The 17,500-nt window shown below is 42.4% G+C and overlaps 1 protein-coding gene across 2 annotated transcripts in view; it reads left to right on the forward strand.

The window, feature by feature from the left end:
* The window catches only part of LOC127008756 (nephrin-like), a 102,329-nt gene that overhangs the window by 15,631 nt on the left and 69,198 nt on the right, over positions 1–17,500 (forward strand). The gene's annotated exons all lie outside the window — the stretch shown is intronic.

A 17,500-nucleotide genomic window follows, 5' to 3' on the forward strand; every position in this document is an offset into this window, starting at 1 on the left:
GTTAAAGGTCACGGAGAACAAGACAGAGAGGAGACTGGAGGAGGAGGAGGAGGAGGAGGAGAAAGTAGCAAAAAACGAGGAACATGATGGGAAAGAGAGGCTGATGGAGATAGGCAGGCGAGAGAGAGAGAGAGAGAGAGAGAGAGAGAGAGAGAGAGAATTATGTGCGGAAAAGTGAAGGAGTGAAAGCACTAAGTGGGGGCGTGAAGGAGGAGTAGGAGGAGGAGGAGGGAGATGAAAGAGGGGAGGATGGAGAAAAGTTATAAGAGGAGGAGGAGGAGGCAGGAAGGAAGAACGGGAGTGAAAGGGGAGCATAATGATGATGTAGAGGAGGAGGAAGAAGAGGAAGAAGAAGAGGAGGAGGAGGAGAAAGTGAAGAGGATGGATGTAGAAGGGGGAATGAGGGGAAGAGAAGAAGAGGAGGAGGAAGAGAAGGGAGAAGAGAAGGGGGAAGAGGGAGGAGAGAAGAGAAGAGGTGAGGGGTCAGGGTGAGTAGGTGGAGGAGGAGGAGGAGGAGGTGGAGGAGGAGGAGGAGGAGGTGGAGGTGTTTTGCCTCACTGAATCAAAAAAAAAAAGTCGTGAGAGGAAGCCAAGGATGGAGGCATCACGCATCTCTCTCTCTCTCTCTCTCTCTCTCTCTCTCTCTCTCTCTCTCTCTCTCTCTCTCTCTCTCTCTCTCTCTCATATCATATAATACGTTTTTTAATGAACTCTGTCTCTCGGTAAGTTTCCCCTTCTATTATTTTCACTCTTAAAGAAAATGGGGTTCAATTTGCGCCTCCGAAGCCAATTTATCATAGTTAGTCCTGAGGGTTAATTGGGTGACTAACTTAATGATATACGATAATTATATTTTTTACTTTATTTACTCTCTTTTCCGTTGTTCCTTCTCTTCGTTTTTCTTCTACTTCCTTTTCTCTTCCTTCAATTTTTCTTATTCTTTTCGTCATTTTCTTTCTTTGTTTGCGAGTTTTCTCTTACGTCATTTATCTTTGTTCACTTTCAATCCTTTTTTTTTTATTTCTTCTTCCTTTTTCTTTCCTTCATTTCCTTCTGTTTTCCTTTTCCTTCTCTTTTTTCTTGTTTTTTTCTAGTTCGCATGAAAATATGTTGTTTTTTTCTGTATATTTTTTTATTTTATTCGTCTCATACACACACACACACACACACACACACACACACACACACACACACACACACACACACACTGTACCTCCTTCCTTCCTTTCTTCCTTCCCTCATCTTTCTTCCTCATCCTCTCCATCACTTCCTCCTCCTCCTCCTCCTCCTCCTTCTCCACTTACCATCCTCTCCCTTCATCTCTCCATACTTTACCTCCATCCCTCCATATCTCATCTTCTTAAGCATCCCTGCAACCTCCATTTCTCTCTCTCTCTCTCTCTCTCTCTCTCTCTCTCTCTCTCTCTCTCTCTCTCATTTCCTGTATCATTTGTGTTAGTAGAGAGAGAGAGAGAGAGAGAGAGAGAGAGAGAGAGAGAGAGAGAGAGAGAGAGAGAGAGAGAGAGAGAGAGAGAGAGAGAGAGAGAGAGAGAGACACACACACACACACACACACACACACACACACACACACACACACACACACACACACACACACACACACACATATATATTCTTGTCCCTCTTGTGTGGAAAAAAATAAAAAGGAAAAAAGAAAGAAAATAATAATTGGAGGAAAAGAGGAAAGCTAAAGAAAGGATGAAAAAGAGAAGGGAAAAATAACAAGGGGAAAATATGACGAAGCGAGAAAAAGAAAGAAAAATATTAAAGAAACAAACTGCTAAACTTTTTCACTTCAGGTTTAACAAGTTCGTCTTTTTTTCTTCATTTCTTTTTTTTTGTTTTTTGTTTTTTTTATTTTTCTTTCCCATTTTAATATTCTTTCTCTATATTTTCTTACACGTTATTTCACCTTCTTTTCTTGAGAGAGAGAGAGAGAGAGAGAGAACCATTGGTTGGATTCAAAACATGCTAAAGAAGGATTTTAGGAGAGGCAAATGTGTGTTGCTCTCTCACACACACACACACACACACACACACACACACACACACACACACACACACACACACACACAGAGAGAGAGAGAGAGAGAGAGAGAGAGAGAGAGAGAGAGGCAGGGGGGTGGGTGGGGGGGGGCTAAGGGTCTATCTGAAGGAGAAGCGGAGAGAGACGCTGCGACATTAACATATAAATGATTTTAAATTACACTTCCTTCTCTCTCTCTCTCTCTCTCTCTCTCTCTCTCTCTCTCTCTCTCTCTCTCTCTCTCTCTCTCTTCCTTCCTTCTTTCCTTCCTTCCTTCTTTTTCATCTACGCGTCTTCAAAGGCCTTCAGAGAGAGAGAGAGAGAGAGAGAGAGCGAGAGAGAGAGAGAGATTTGCGGTTTTGAATACATATATTTTACTTAACATGAATAGAATGGAATGGAATGGCATATCTCTCTCTCTCTCTCTCTCTCTCTCTCTCTCTCTCTCTCTCTCTCTCTCTCTTTTAATCCGCTTAAGCTTAATATATTCGCTATGTATTTATTTATTCATTTATTTATTTATTTATTTACTCTTGCATTTCATTGGATTATTGTTTCATCATTTTCTCTCTCTTTTATTTATTCTCAAAGTTCGGATTCTCCGTTTATTTCTCATCTCGTAAAACACGTAACTAAATATTCTTCTTCTTCTTTAAACCACTGTCTCTCCTTCCTTTCTTCATTTCCTTTCCTCCATACTTTCCTCCTTCCAGTCTTTCTCATCCTCTCACATTTTATCTATTTTTCTGTGTATTAATCTCTTTATTATATTTACACATCCTTAACAAAACATATTATCTGATTAAGTCACTTATCGATGCATAATTATCAACTACTAAGAGATAATTGTATAACCTTTCTTTTATCTATGGTAATTATCTATGTTCATCTATGTTTATTATTAAAAGGGGATCAATCGCTTTCTAATACGTGATTTTTCAGGTTCATGACAAAATATAATGATTAAACTAATAGAAGGGTCATAAAACTACATCCTTAAAGGCCGCAAGCTCCCAGGAAAGCCTTGTCAGTTTGTGGGTTTCGACTCTGAAATGTTTTAAGAATTTGGAGCCGGGGTGGGTGGATACATTTTCCAGCCACTCTCGTTTCTGGCTCTCTCGCGTCGCTTTCCGCATCGCTCTGGAAACACAGGCATCGCGCAAGCCGAGACGCGCGTAACTTGGCGATGAATAATGTTTAACTTTTTCCTCGTGACAAAAGTCGAGAGGGATTTTTATAACTGACTTGGGAATGTGGAATTTAGATGTGGCGAGGTGTTGTGTGTGTGTGTGTGTGTGTGTGTGTGTGTGTGTGTGTGTGTGTATCGCTTTCTCTATTTCCATTTCTTTTGTTTATGTTTTTATTTTATTCCGTCTTTTTATCTCTTTATTTTTACTACTACTACTGCAACTACTACTACTACTACTACCACTACTACTACTACTACCACTACTACTGCTACTACCACATCTACTGCTACTACTACTACTACTACTACTACTACTACTACTACTACTTATAACGATGTCCACCTCACCTCAGGGCAAACACCAAACACCGTTACAAACACCACCACCACCACCAGGGTCATCACCACCACTTAACACCTTTGTGAGAGTTGACCAGATACTCTCCCTTCCTCTCCCTCTCCCTCTCTCTCCCTTCTCTCATTACCTTCTTTCCTCTCCTCTCCTCCCCTCTCCCTGCTCTCCCTTCTCTCTCTTTCTCTCTCATTTTCTCTCCACACGTGTTTTTCTTCCCATCGTTTATGGCAATTGGTATTCTCTCTCTCTCTCTCTCTCTCTCTCTCTCTCTCTCTATCTATCTATCTATCTATCTATCTCTCACGCACATATATATACAACTTTCGTCTTATCTCCTTCTCTTTCTCTCTCCCTCCCTCTTTCCCTCCCTCCCTCCTTGTCTCTCTGTCTGTCTGTTTGTCTGTCAGTTTCTTCCCTTCACGGTCTCTTCCCTCCCTTCTCATATAGCAGTGGAGGGAAATTGACTCCTCCTCCTCCTTCTGCTCCTCTTCCCCCCTCCTCCTCCTCCTCTTCCTCCTCCTTAACCATCCCTCATCATCTTTTTTCCCCTCTCATGACCAGATGTTCCCTCCGTCTTTCCCTCCTCCTCCTCCTCCTCCTCCTCCTCCTCCTCCTCCTCCCCTTTATCTCGTGTTACCTCCATCTTCAATTTCACTTTTTCTTCTCCCTCCTTCGTCTTTTCTTCTTATCATTTAATTTATCATCCGTCTTCCTATTTTTCCCTTCCTATATTCCTTACTTTCTTTTCCTTTCCTCCCATTCCCTTACCTTTCTTCTTTTCCACTCTTTTTCTTCCTCTTTCCCTTCACTTCCCCTCTTCCATTCTTTTTTTCATTTTTTCATTCGCTTTCTTTCCCTTACTTCCCTTCCCATCCATTCCCTTCCATTCCCTTCCCTTCCCTTCCTTTCCCTCCTTTCCCTTTCCTCCCTTCCTTTCCCTTCCCGTCCCGTCCCAAAATCCACCTGACCCAACCATATGTGTGTGTGTGTGTGTGTGTGTGTGTGTGTGTGTAATGTGACCCTCTCCACCTGACCCCAGAGCTCGGTGACAGGTCGGTGAGTGTGTGTGTGTCTGTGGGGGGGGGGGGGGCGAGGAGAGAGGAGGAGGAAAGGGAGAGAGAGAAAGTGAGGGTAATGGGGAGGGAAAACAGGAGAAGGAAGAGAGGGGAGGAGAAGTGAAGGAGGGAGGGAGGGAGAAAGGAAGGGAGGAAGAGGCGTAAACTACTTGTCCTTGGGCGCTGAAGAACTACGTATTTCTTCACTAAGGGCAAGGAGTCGCGCGTAGCATCCAGGGTCGTCATTCTCAGACTCACCCGAATCTCACGTCTAAAGGAGATTAGTCGAGTTCTCATGAGTGTTATCTTATGTTCAGGGTACAGAGGAAGAGTCAAACTACCACCAGGGTCATAAACGTACCCCTGGATATGCCCACAACCCCAACAAAAACCTTGTCAAAAATTAATGCGTGAGGTTGGGAGCCCAGTATGTCACCGAGTCGTACAAATCCCGCGCACCGTGTCGAGAAATTTACTAGAGTCCGGCCCGCTCTTCTGTCTTGCCAGCCGCCGCTCCTCGCATTCTCCTCGCCTAACTCGCTCAGAAAAATCCTTAACAAATGCATAGGGGAAATTTCTCAGCCTCTTCTTGTGACCGGTCAGAGGTAGGACGAAGCGCCTCGCCCGTCAACAGCGCTGCAGGCCGGTGGTTGTGGTTGATTGAGAGAGAGAGAGAGAGAGAGAGAGAGAGAGAGAGAGAGAGAGAGAGAGAGAGACAGAGTGTGTGTGAAATCTAGATAAATTCATCGTAATTGTGTTTTTCCTTTCTTTCCTTTCTTCCTCCTCTTCCTCTTCCTCCTTCTCCTCCTCCTTTTTCTTGTCCATTTCGTTCTCTTATTCTTCTTTCCTTCTATTTCTTTACCTCCTCCTCTTCTATCTTTATTCCTTCTCCTCTTCCTCCTCCTCCTCCTCTTCCCTTTTCCCCTCCTCTTCATGGCTTCCTTTTTCTCCTCCATTTTACGACGTGTCACTTGTCTCCTCTCCTCCTCCTCCTCCTCCTCCTCCTCCTCCTCGCTATCATCTTTCACCCAAAATTTGAACCCGGGAACAAAATTACACTCGAGAAAAAGAAAAAAAGTCGCGACCGAAAATATTGTCCCCTCAAAAACGGTCAATTACCAGTGAAAGTTGACCCGCCTTGGTGATGACCCGCGAGGCTTCTGAGCGTGACCTGACCACGTGACCTGTTTGACCTGGGGCTTGGATTACTGTTAGGGAGGGAGGGGGGAAAGAAGGGGTAGTGTAATGCGAGATTTAGGACAGTATGGTTAGTTTCGTAGTAGTAGTAGTAATAGTAGTAGTAGTAGTAGTAGTAGTAGTAGTAGTAGTAGTAGCAGTAGTTATAATAGTTACTGCAGAAGATTTAGTAGTAGTAGTCGTAATAGTAATAGTAGTAGTAGTAGTAGTAGTAGTAGTAGTAGTAGTATTTTCCTTTCCCTTATTAAAAGTATTACCACACTTCCTACTTTTTTTCCCTTTTCCTTTCCTTTCTTCCTTTTCTTCCTCTTTTCCCATTCTTCAATAACTTCCTTTTCTCTCATCCTTTCCTTTCCTTCACTTCTTTTGCCTTCCTATATATTCCTTTTTTATCCCTTTTCATCCCTTTCTTTTCTCTCTCTCCATTTTATTTCCTTCCCATATAACTTTCCCTCCCTTTCTTCCCACCTCAGGATTCACTCGGGGAAATAATTAAGTCAGTAGGAAAAAAATTATGCAAATGGAAATATCTTTTACGGTTTTTTTTTTCCCTTCAGAAAGTGGGAAAAAATCCATAATTTACGCACTGGGTTTCTTGTGGAGCGATGGAGTGGGTGGAGGAATAGGTGATGTAAGGTGGAATTAGGGAAGAAAGGAAAGAGGAAAGTGGAAATGTTTAAATGAAAGAAGGGAGAGAGAGAGAGAGAGAGAGAGAGAGAGAGAGAGAGAGAGAGAGAGAGATTGAAAAAAGTGACAGTGAAAGAGGAGAAAGAAGCTGGAGACATCACCTCTCTCTCACACACACACACACACACACACACTCTCTCTCTCTCTCTCTCTCTCTATTAAATTATTCCTCACAGACAGACAGGAAATAACTGTGTGTGTGTGTGTGTGTGTGTGTGTGTGTGTGTGTGTGTGTGTGTGTGTGTGTGTGTGTGTGTGTGTGTTTGTGTGTGTGTGTGTGTGTGTGTGTGTGTGTGTTTGTTTACGACCTACTAACCAAGACAGTTCTATCGATAAATGTCACGTGGGAAAACAAATATGTCAACAATGTGCTTTTTTTTATAGTAATGCGTGAAAAAGCGTTCGTGTTTGCCGGGAAAGAGTTTACACGTGAATAAAAAAAATAAACTCGTGGTGGATTTTACTCATTAATTATTCATGTTGGATCAATACATTCAGGTTTAAGCCATTTATTTATTTGTTTTATTCCTTTCTCTTCTTTACTCCTTCTCTTCATGGTTTCTTTTTTATCCTTTTTTTATCCATTTTTCGACGTGTCTCTTTTTCTCTTTTCTATGTCTCCTTTATCTCCTCTCTCCGACGCTGAATATTCTTCCCATAAAACAATAAGCAGAAAAAAACATTCATTTCATCATTTCGTTCATATTTCCTAACTCTATACAGTCCTTTCCTTTCCATACTCTGACCTACTAAACTAAATATTCTTTCTGTAAAACATTCTAGTATTTCTTTTTTTTCGCAACCCTCTAACACAATGATGACACAAAGGCTCGTTAATTTCCCGTTTTAAATAATTCTTTCCTTCATTTTTAACTAACTTTCCACAGCCCTTTCCTTTCCATACTCTGACCTACTAAACTAAATATTCTTTCTGTAAAACATTCTAGTATTTTTTTTTTCGCAACCCTCTAACACAATGATGACATAAAGGCTCGTTAATTTCCCGTTTTAAATCATTCTTTCCTTCATTTTTAACTAACTTTCCACAGTCCTTTCCTTTGCATACTCTACCTAAACATTCCTTCCATAAAACAATTAATATTCCTTTTTCTGCAACACTGACACACTGATGACACAAAAGATCATTTCCCGTTTAAATAATTCTTTCCTTCATTTTTAACTAACTTTCCACAGTCCTTTCCTTTGCATACTCTACCTAAACATTCCTTCCATAAAACAATTAATATTCCTTTTTTTGCAACACTGACACTGATGACACAAAAGATCATTTCCCGTTTAAATAATTCTTTCCTTCATTTTCAACTAACTTTACACAGTCCTTTCGAAGCATACTCTGTCTAAATATTCCTTTCATAAAACGATTAGTATTTCATTTTTTTCAACACTCTCTAACACAATAATCGCACAAAGGCTTATTAATATCCCGTTTAAATAATTCTTTTCCCTTCATTTTTAACTAACTTTCCACAGTCCTTTCCTCTGCACACTCTGACTTACGGCACTAAACATTCCTTTCATAAAACATTCTAGTATTTTTTTCACAACACGACGATCGCACAAAAGTTCAGCCATTTCCCGTTTAAATCATTCTTTCCTTCACTTTTAACTAACTTTCCACAGTCCTTTCCATCCATTCTCTCTTCTACGGTACGAAATATTTTTCCCATAAAACAGTGAGGTAATTCTTTTTCCCGATCCTCAGTAAGACTAGACTACACAAAAACTAAGTATTTATCCATTGGTTTCAACTTTTTCCTTCATATTCACCTAACTCTGCAGTGTTTTCTTATGCATGCTCGACCCACGGCGCTAAATACTCGTACAATGAACAACGTAACAGTATTTATTTTTCCCGACACAAGCATTTTAAATTTTCTCTTTGTTTCCATCCTTTGTTTCTATTTCTTTTTCCCGACCTTCCGTACCACAAGACACAAGCAGCTTTTCTTCTCCCTCAATTTTCCTATCTTTTTCTACTTCTATTTCCTTTTCCTTTATAAACACAAGCATCTGTCCTCCCCCTTTTATTTCCCTTTCTCTCTATTGCTATTCCTTTTTCCGACAATCCATAACACCAGACTCAACGCACGCATCTTTCTCTTCCCTTTTATCAATGTGGTTTATGAGCCGCGGGACACGTCGAGGGAAAGAATCGAGTAAGCACTGTATAGCTAAATGCCTCAAACACCACCACCATCACCACCACCACCACCACCGCCGCCGCCACCGCTTCGTTTCATGTGAAGGCGCCAGGAAATTCATTTGACGAGAGTGAAAGGAAATTAGACTTAGAGCTGGTGTGTGAGAGAGAGATGGAGAAAGAGGAGGAGAAGGAGGAGGAAAAATTGCTTTGAAATGTGACGAAGGAAATGAGAATGAAATCCAACACACACACACACACACACACACACACACACACACACTCTCTCTCTCTCTCGCTCTCTCTCTCAGAAATAACAGAAAGTGATGGGAAAAAGACTAAAAATAGAGAGAGAGAGAGAGAGAGAGAGAGAGAGAGAGAGAGAGAGAGAGAAAGAGAAAGTAAAAAAAAATAACAATACGGGTAAATCTTGGCAGGTATTAGCGCGTTCACTTTCACTAATTAGAGACAGGTAGAAGCTCCGAGTCTCAACAGGTGATTCTCGTAAGGCCAAAGAGGCTTACGTCATTATTATCTCCACCTGACTCACCATTTCCTGAGAGAGAGGGAGAGGGGGAGGGTCGGAGTGAGAGAGAGGGAGAGGGAGGGGGGAGGCTTGAGGGAGAGAATGATATAGTCAGAACTTCTTTTTTCCTCTTTTCTCTCCCACTCCTCCAATGTTTCCTCCTTCTCCTCTTATTTCTCCTCCTCTTCCTCCTCCTCCTTCTTCTGCTAACAGGGAAACAAAGAGGAAAAGAAAGAGATTAGAAAGAAGGAAAAGAGGGAAGGAAGGCAACAATAAGCTAACTAGGATGAAGGCAAATTAAGAAAATATAGAAAAGGGAGAGGAAGCAGAAAGGAAGGAAGGAAGGAAAAGAAAGAAAGAAGGAAAGATGAAGAAAGGGATGTAGAACGTGATGAGCAGAAGAACCAGAAGATAAAGATAAGACATAAATAACAAGAAAAATGGGAAGCAAGGAAACAACAACAAGAACAAGAATCAACAGACAAAGAAGAAGAACCTCAACACAAAAGAAGACAAACCTCATTCACCTCATCCTGAAAACACTCACTTTCTAACCCAACCCACGCTCACTCACGCCTCCGCCTCACCTCGCGCACTTTTCCGCGCCCATCTCCGCCGCCAGCTGCTCGGCCACTATAACCTCGATGGGAGGGTCGCGCGGCAGCTGGTCAGCCGGGATTTCGCCGGTGAGGGTGTGCGGGGGAGGGCTCTCGCTGACCAGGCTCGTCACGCTGCGGTACAGGCGGAGCAGGAGAGCGCGAGATCCGGCGACAGGCCCGGGCATCTCTGGCAGACCCGCCGACAGCTGCTGCGTCAAGTACGAGCCGAGGTAGAGGCCGAGGCCCAGGATGACGAGCTCCAGCAGCATCGTGGTTCGTTATGGCTTGGTTTGCTGAGGGAAAGAAAGGAAAAGTTATTTCAGGAAGTAATAAAAGAAAAAAAAAATATTGAACTTTACAAGATTGATTGTGTTGTGAAATTACAGAAAATAAATTTTATGAAGAATAGATAATGGCGTGAAATCCTATGGCTTTCATGGTGGACGGCCCCAGCCCGTTGTGGCGCAGGCAATTGTTTATAGCGGCGCCATCTTGTTTGGCTCATGCTGCCCCCCGGAGCTCGTCTTTAAACCTCTCCAGAGAGAGATAATCTAGAGTCCGGGTTCATAGGTGGTCTTCAGGACAGCATGTGGGTAGTCTCAGGCCACTCGGCGGTGATTGAAGAGTCCCAGGTGTGGTGGCGGGTGGGACGCGAACCCGCGACCGCCTGGACGTCGCGTCCACTCAGCCACCGCCTCCCCGTAAAGGTGTAAAGGGAGATAACAAAACAAGGTCACAACGAACAAACAACAAGAGAAATACACTCTAAAGCAACAAAGGAAGGAAGGAAGAGGAGAGAGAGACACAGAGAAGGAAAGAGTGGTATACCGCGCGGCCTTACACAAAACACGACCATTAAGAAAACATTTATTCAGACCGGCGAAGAGAGAGAGAACGAGAGAGAGAGAACAGTGCATTGTGCGGACGACCAAGAGTGACACATCCAAGCCACGTGTTGAAGAGGGGGAGGGGGAGGAGGAGGAGGAGGAAGGAGAGACAATGAAGTAACGGTAGAGAGCTAGTAGAAAGAGGAAGAAATACAGCAATAAAGAAGGAATTAGAGGAAGAAAGGAAAATGGAAAGGAGGGAGAATGAGAAGAGATGGAAGAAGAGGAAAGATAAGGAAGAGAAGAGAAAGGAAAAAAGGGGAAGAAAGAAAAGGAAAAGAAAAAGGGAGGTGAGGGAAAGGAAGCAGAAGAATCAGAGAAAGAAAGAGGAATAAGAGGAAAAGGAAGGAAGGAGGAAGAGGAGGAGGAGGAAAAAAGGAGGAGGAAAGGGAGGGAAACAACCACCAGATGACCAGCGGACAACCCTCATCTCCCTCCTCCTATAAATTGCCCTCCTCCTCCTCCTCCTCCTCCTCCTCCTCCTCCTGTTATTACTCCTCTTCCTCCTCTTTCCCAATCTTCTCTTCTTCGATATCCTCCTTCTCTGTTCTTCATCACCCTCCTCCTCCTCCTCCTCCTCCTCCTCCTCTTCCGTCACCAATCAAGCACTCTTTTTTTCTTCTTCATTCTCGCAAACGGAGAGAAAGAAAAAAGAAAAAATATTTGAGAAAGTTTGGAAAATGAGAGAGAGAGAGAGAGAGAGAGAGAGAGAGAGAGAGAGAGAGAGAGAGAGAGAGAAAGATTAATTTAGGTTCGCGATAATTAAAGATATAAAACTGATCAAGGAAAGGAAGGCGAAGGAGAGCTCGCTTGATGAAATGAGGAAGAGAGAGAAAATAAAGAAAATGAAGAGAGAGAGAGCGAGGATAAAGCATAGAGAGAGAGAGACAGACAGACATAGCGAGGATGATTGAAGGACGTGCAAGAAAATAAATAAAGGAAGGAGAAGGAAGGAAAAGGAAGAGAAAAATTGGAATAAGTTGAAATTTTAAGTTTGAAAAGTAGAAAAAATCAGGAATATAAGGAAATAAAGACAAAAGAGGAAGAAGAAAAGGAAGAAAGAGGGGAAGAAGAAGAAGAAGGAAATACTAATGAAAAAGGAGAAGGAAGTGAAGGAAAAGAAGGAAGGAAAAAGAGAAAAATGGGTTTAAGTTGAGCTAAAAGTTTGAGAATTGGAAAAAAGTGATGAATATGAGGAAGTAAAGGAAGAAAGGGAAGGAGGAGAACAAAGGAGAAGAAAAAGAAGGAAAAGAAGAATTATAATGAAGGAAACACTAAAAGAAAAACGAAACTAAGCGGATTTTGAATAAAGAGTGGAAGAATTTTTTTGATAAAGGACAGAAATAGCAGAAATACCAACTACTACTACTACTACTACTACTACTACTACTACTACTACTACTATCATCACCACTACCAACAACAACAGCAACAAAACGAGAATAAGAAATAAAGAAAGAGAAAGAAAGAAAAGAAACAAGATATCAGATACATGAAGGAGGAAACGAAAGAGAAATGCGAGAAAGAGGAAGAAGAAAAGAAAAAGAAAAGAAAACAAAAAGAAAGCAAGAGAGAGAGAGAGAGAGAGAGAGAGAGAGAGAGTGTACAAGGAGTCAAATTTCTTATGTTTGACAGGCACTTTCCGTCGAAGCCAAATCCTCCTTCCCACGGCGATTAGGAGGAGGAGGAGGAGGAGGAGGAGGAAGACTAGGAGGCAAAAGAGTAGATGGAAATAGATCTGAATGCGAGTAGGAAAAAAAGACGAGAGAGAGAGAGAGAGAGAGAGAGCCAAGTGGAGGTAAGACGTAAGAGACTGGAGGAAAAAGTAAAGAGCGAGGAGGAGGAGGAGGAGGGAGAGAGAATGGAGGAAGGGAGAGAAGATAAATGATAGGGAGGGAAACAGGTGGAGTAATAAAGAACGGAGAGGGGAAGAAGAAGAAGAAGAAGAAGACGAATAAATGGATACTCAAGGAAGGAAAATAAAGATAAAAAACGACAAAGAAAAAACAGAAAAGAAGATGAAGAAGAAGAAGAAGAAGAAGAAGAAGAAGAGGAGAAGGAGGAGGAAGAGGAGGAGCAAAAAACGGGTTCATACATAACACAATGAGATGAAGGGAAATGAGGAGGAGGAGGAGGAGGAGGTAATTATACACGTCGGAATACTGTTAATTAACCTGTTTTTTTCCTGTTCTTTTCCTGTTCCTCTCACTTCACACCTTCATACACTCTCTCTCTCTCTCTCTCTCTCTCTCTCTCTCTCTCTCTCTCTCTCTCTCTCTCTCTCTCTCTCTCTCTCTCTCTCTCTCCTCCTCCTCCTCCATGTCTTCTCCTCCTCCTCCTCCTCCTCCTCCTCCTCTTCCTCCTTCTCTCCTCATACTTATTTTAACGTCGCTATAATTCTCTTTCTTCCTCCTCCTCCTCTTTCTACCTCCCCCTCCCCCCTTAAGCGTGTATTGTGTAAGGTTGATATATAGAAAGATAGTGATTAATAGTGATAATAATAGTGGTGATGAAGGTGATGATAGTGGTGGTGGTGGTGGTGGTGGTGATACATTTTCGTGTTTTTTTCTTCGTTTTTTCTTATTGTTTCTGATTTTTGTTGTTCTTTTTTTCGATGTTGTTGTTGTATTTATATCTATTTTCCTCTCTTGCTTTATTTTCTTCGTTTTTTCTTGCTGTTTATCGTTTTCTTTCTTCGTTTTCTTCTTTTTTTTTTCTTCTTGGTGGTGGTGGTGGTGGTGAGGGAAAGGAATGTGTGGTGTTGAGTAATTAATGAAACGTATATATCGTGATGCGAGAGGCATGTTAATGGTGATGATGATGATGGTGGTGGTGGTGGTGGTGGTGGTGATGATGATGATAGAGGTCACTAATGGCATACTAGCAGAACGTGTGTGTGTGTGTGTGTGTGTGTGTGTGTGTGTGTGTGTGTGTGTGTGTGTGTTATCAGTTCTCGATGTACAAATTCTTATTCTTCCTCTTCCTCTTCCTCTTCCTCTCTCATTCTTTCCTTCTCTCTATCTATCCATCTATCTATCTATCTATATGTCGAAGAATAAAAGGAAATAGAAAAAAGTGAATAAGAAAAAGAGAAAGAGAGGAGAAAGAGATGGAAACCATTCACAGGAGGAGGAAGAGGAGGAGGAGGAGGGGGAGGAGGAGGAGGAGGAGGAAGACTAATGGTGATAAATAGGAGGATAAGGCGCCTTTAAATTGTCCTATGGGGGGAATGGGAAATGGGGAGAGAGAGAGAGAGAGAGAGAGAGAGAGAGAGAGAGAGAGAGAGAGAGAGAGAGAGAGAGAGAGAGAGAGAGAGAGAGAGAGAGAGAGAGAAGGGTACACTAGGCTGCAATTAGAATCAGAGGATGTGTTTTAGGGAAGGGAAGAATCCATTAGTGTGGAAAGATGGGTAGGGAAGAGATAAAGGGAAGGGAAGGAAGGGGAAGAAGAGGGGAATATATGAGCCGTTGTTGATGGGCAAGAAGGGAAGGGAAGGGAAGGGTAGAGAAGGGAAGGGAAGGGAAAGGAAAGGAAGGGAAGGGAAGGAAAAGGAAAGGTAGGGAAGGGAAGGGTAGGGACAGAGAAGGGAAGGAAGGGAAGGGAAAGGAAGGGAAAGGAACGGAAAGGAAAGGAAGGGAATGGAATGGAAAGGAAAGAAAGGGAAGGGAAGCAAAGGGAGTAAACAAAAAAAAGATAAATACAGAAACGAGAGAGAGAGAGAGAGAGAGAGAGAGAGAGAGAGAGAGAGAGAGAGAGAGAGAGAGAGAGAAAATAAGAAAAACGGCTGAGGCTTCGGAGATCGGAGCGAATATGAAGAAGAAGATGAAGATGAAGAAGAAGAGGAGGAGGAGGAATGGAAAATGACAGCGCCAGTATATATATCAAGGAGGAGGAGGAGGAGGAGACACGGGTAGCGAGTGGCCATTGGGATGAATATGAAGGAGGAAAATACGAGGAGGAGAAAATAATAAGAGAGATAGAGAGGAGGAAAAGGAGATGGAAGAGGAGGGGAAGAGGGCATTAGCTGGCCAGAGACAGAGGGAGAAGACAAAGAGAAGACAAGAAGAAGAGAAGAGGGAAAAAACGAGGATATAGAGCATGGAGGAGGAGGAGGAGGGGAAGAACGAACAAAGACACACGTGAATAAGAGCGATAAGGAGGAGAAGGAGAAGAAGAAGAAGAAGAAGAAGAAAAAAAAAAAGAATTAGGTCAAACATAATAACGTCAAAATTTGCTAAAGAAAAAGAAAAACAAAAAAAAATCGAATAGAAAAAACAGAGCGCATCAAGAGTAAAGAAAAGAATAAGGAATTTGAAACGTAATTGTTATAAGGAAGAGAAGAGAAAAAACAAAAGAAAATCGATAGACAGAAAAACAAAAGACGATCGAAAGTAAACAAAGAAAAGGAATTAAAAACGCTATAATTATAAGAAAGATAAAAAAAAATCGAGATACAGAAAAACAAAGAACGATCAAAAGTAAACAAAGAATGAAAAAGAAAGGAGATTTGAAGGGTGAACAAAAACAAAAACAAAAGAACATCAAAGGTATAAGTAAGTAAACAGAGAAATTAATCAAGACAGAAAGAAAGTAAGGAATCGAAGGGTAATACCCATAAGGAAGGGAAAGGGAGTGACGAATTAGAGTTATTTCACTTATTGCCTTTGAGAGAGAGAAAAACTAAGGAACGAGAATACGAATACGAGGAAGAGAGAAAGATGGATAAAGAGGAGGAGAAGAAGAGGAGGAGGAAGAGGAAGAAAGAGAAAAAGGAAAAGTGGAATTGGACAAACGGGAATAGCAAAGGCGAATGAAGGGAGGAAAGAAAGACGTGGAAATAACGAAAGAGGTGAGAGAGAGAGAGAGAGAGAGAGAGGGAAGGAAATGCGGATGAAAATGAGATGATGAGGAAGGAGAGAAGAAGAGAACAAAGGAGAGAACAAGAAAGATGAAAGAAAATGAAGGAAATATGGAAAGAAACGAAGCGAAGAGATAATACAAAAGAGGGAAGAGGAGGAGAAGAAGGAAGAGGAGGACAGAAAAAAGGAAAAAAAGGAAAAGCGAACAGGAAAGAAGAAACAGAATAGGAGAGAAAAGAAGGAAAAAAATGAGGAAAGGATAGATATAGAGACGAGAAGAAGAAGAGGGAAGAAAAAGAGTGTCTACGTGAGAGGAGGAGGAGGAGGAGGAGGAGGAGGAAGGAAGGGATGATCTGAGACTAATGTTTCAACAGTAATGAGTAAAGAAAAACAAATATATCTTCCTCCTCCTCCTCCTCCTTCTCTCCCCCTCTTACTTATCCTCCTCTTCCTCTTCCTCTTGGTAATTTCTTCTACAGTACTTTCTTGTTTAATTTAAAGGCATATTACTACTACTACTACTACTACTACTACTACTACTACTACTACTACTACTACTATTACTTCTACTACTATTACTACTATTTCTACAACTACAACTACTACTGCACTCATTACCAACAGTTTCTAATTTCTTCTGGACAAAATAGCTTGGCCCAAAACACCGAAAGTCAGGACCCGAAAAAGTACTCAAAACTTTTTAAACGACCCCTTTTTTTTCTCTCTCCCCTACAAAAGTTGGTGACCGGGCGCATTCTCGCTTTAAATTGGGCCCGCGTTCGAGACCCCCTACCCCCCCCCTCTCTCTCTCTCTCTCTCTCTCTGTCTGTCTTTTTCTCTTTTTTTCATTTTTTCTTTCTTCTTTCCTCCCCTCATGCCTAGTTTCCCTTCCCTTCTTCCTCTCCTTCTCTCTTCTCCTCCTCCTCCTCCTTCTCTTTCTCTCTCTCTCCTTTCATCCAAGCTTTTGTTTTTCCTTATTCTTTTCATCCTTCCTTCCTCCTCTTCCTCCTTCTCCTCCTCCTCCTCCTCCTCCAAATCCTCAATCCTTCAAAACTAAAACTGATACCCTTCCCTTTTGTCCTCCTCCTCCTCCTCCTCCTCCTCCTCCTCCTCCTCCTCCTCCTTCAACGGGACAAACTTAATTTCGCTCATTACTCGGGGAAGATTTGGGCGTAATTAGCTGGAGCCCGCTGAGGTAAGGCGACAGGTGTGACGTCAGGCGCCCAATTACCTGCCCGCCCTGCCCACCACCTGCCGGGAGGAATAGAAGGGGAGGGGGAGGAGGAGGAAGGGTGGTATCAGTTTCAGTTTTGCTTGTTCAGGATTAGGAAGAAGGGGAGAGGGAGGTATAGGGGAGGAGGAGAAGGAAGAGGAGAAGGAGGAGGAGGAGGAAGGGTGGTATCAGTTTCAGTTTTGCTTGTTCAGGATTAGGAAGAAGAAGAGAGGGAGGTATAGGGGAGGAGGAGGAGAAGGAGGAGGAGGAGGAGGGATATCACTTTCTTTTTCTTACTTTGTCAATAGTTAATGTAAGAGGAGAGAGCGTATAAGAATGCCAACCCAAGTACACACATTTGACAAGGCTTTCGTAGGGGATGTTGTGGGCGTTTCCAGGGGTAGTTTCCTGACCCTTGAGGTAGTGTGACCCTTCTTCTGTACCGTGAACGTGAAGAAACACTCATGAAAACCCAATTAATCTCCCTTTCGGCCTTTAGGAATAAGTAATGTGGGAGTCCAAAGCCTTTAAGAATACCGATCAAAGTCTCCAAGCTAACCCAACCTCTGCCTCACCTCACCCTTCTTCTGTACCGTGAACGTGAAGAAACACTCATGAAAACCCAATTAATCTCCCTTTCGGCCTTTAGGAATAAGTAATGTGGGAGTCCAAAGCCCTTAAGAATACCAATCAAAGTCTCCAAGCTAACCTAACCACTGCCTCAC

The sequence above is a fragment of the Eriocheir sinensis genome, chromosome 38, assembly GCF_024679095.1.
Source record: "Eriocheir sinensis breed Jianghai 21 chromosome 38, ASM2467909v1, whole genome shotgun sequence".
NCBI classification, from domain to species: domain Eukaryota; kingdom Metazoa; phylum Arthropoda; class Malacostraca; order Decapoda; family Varunidae; genus Eriocheir; species Eriocheir sinensis.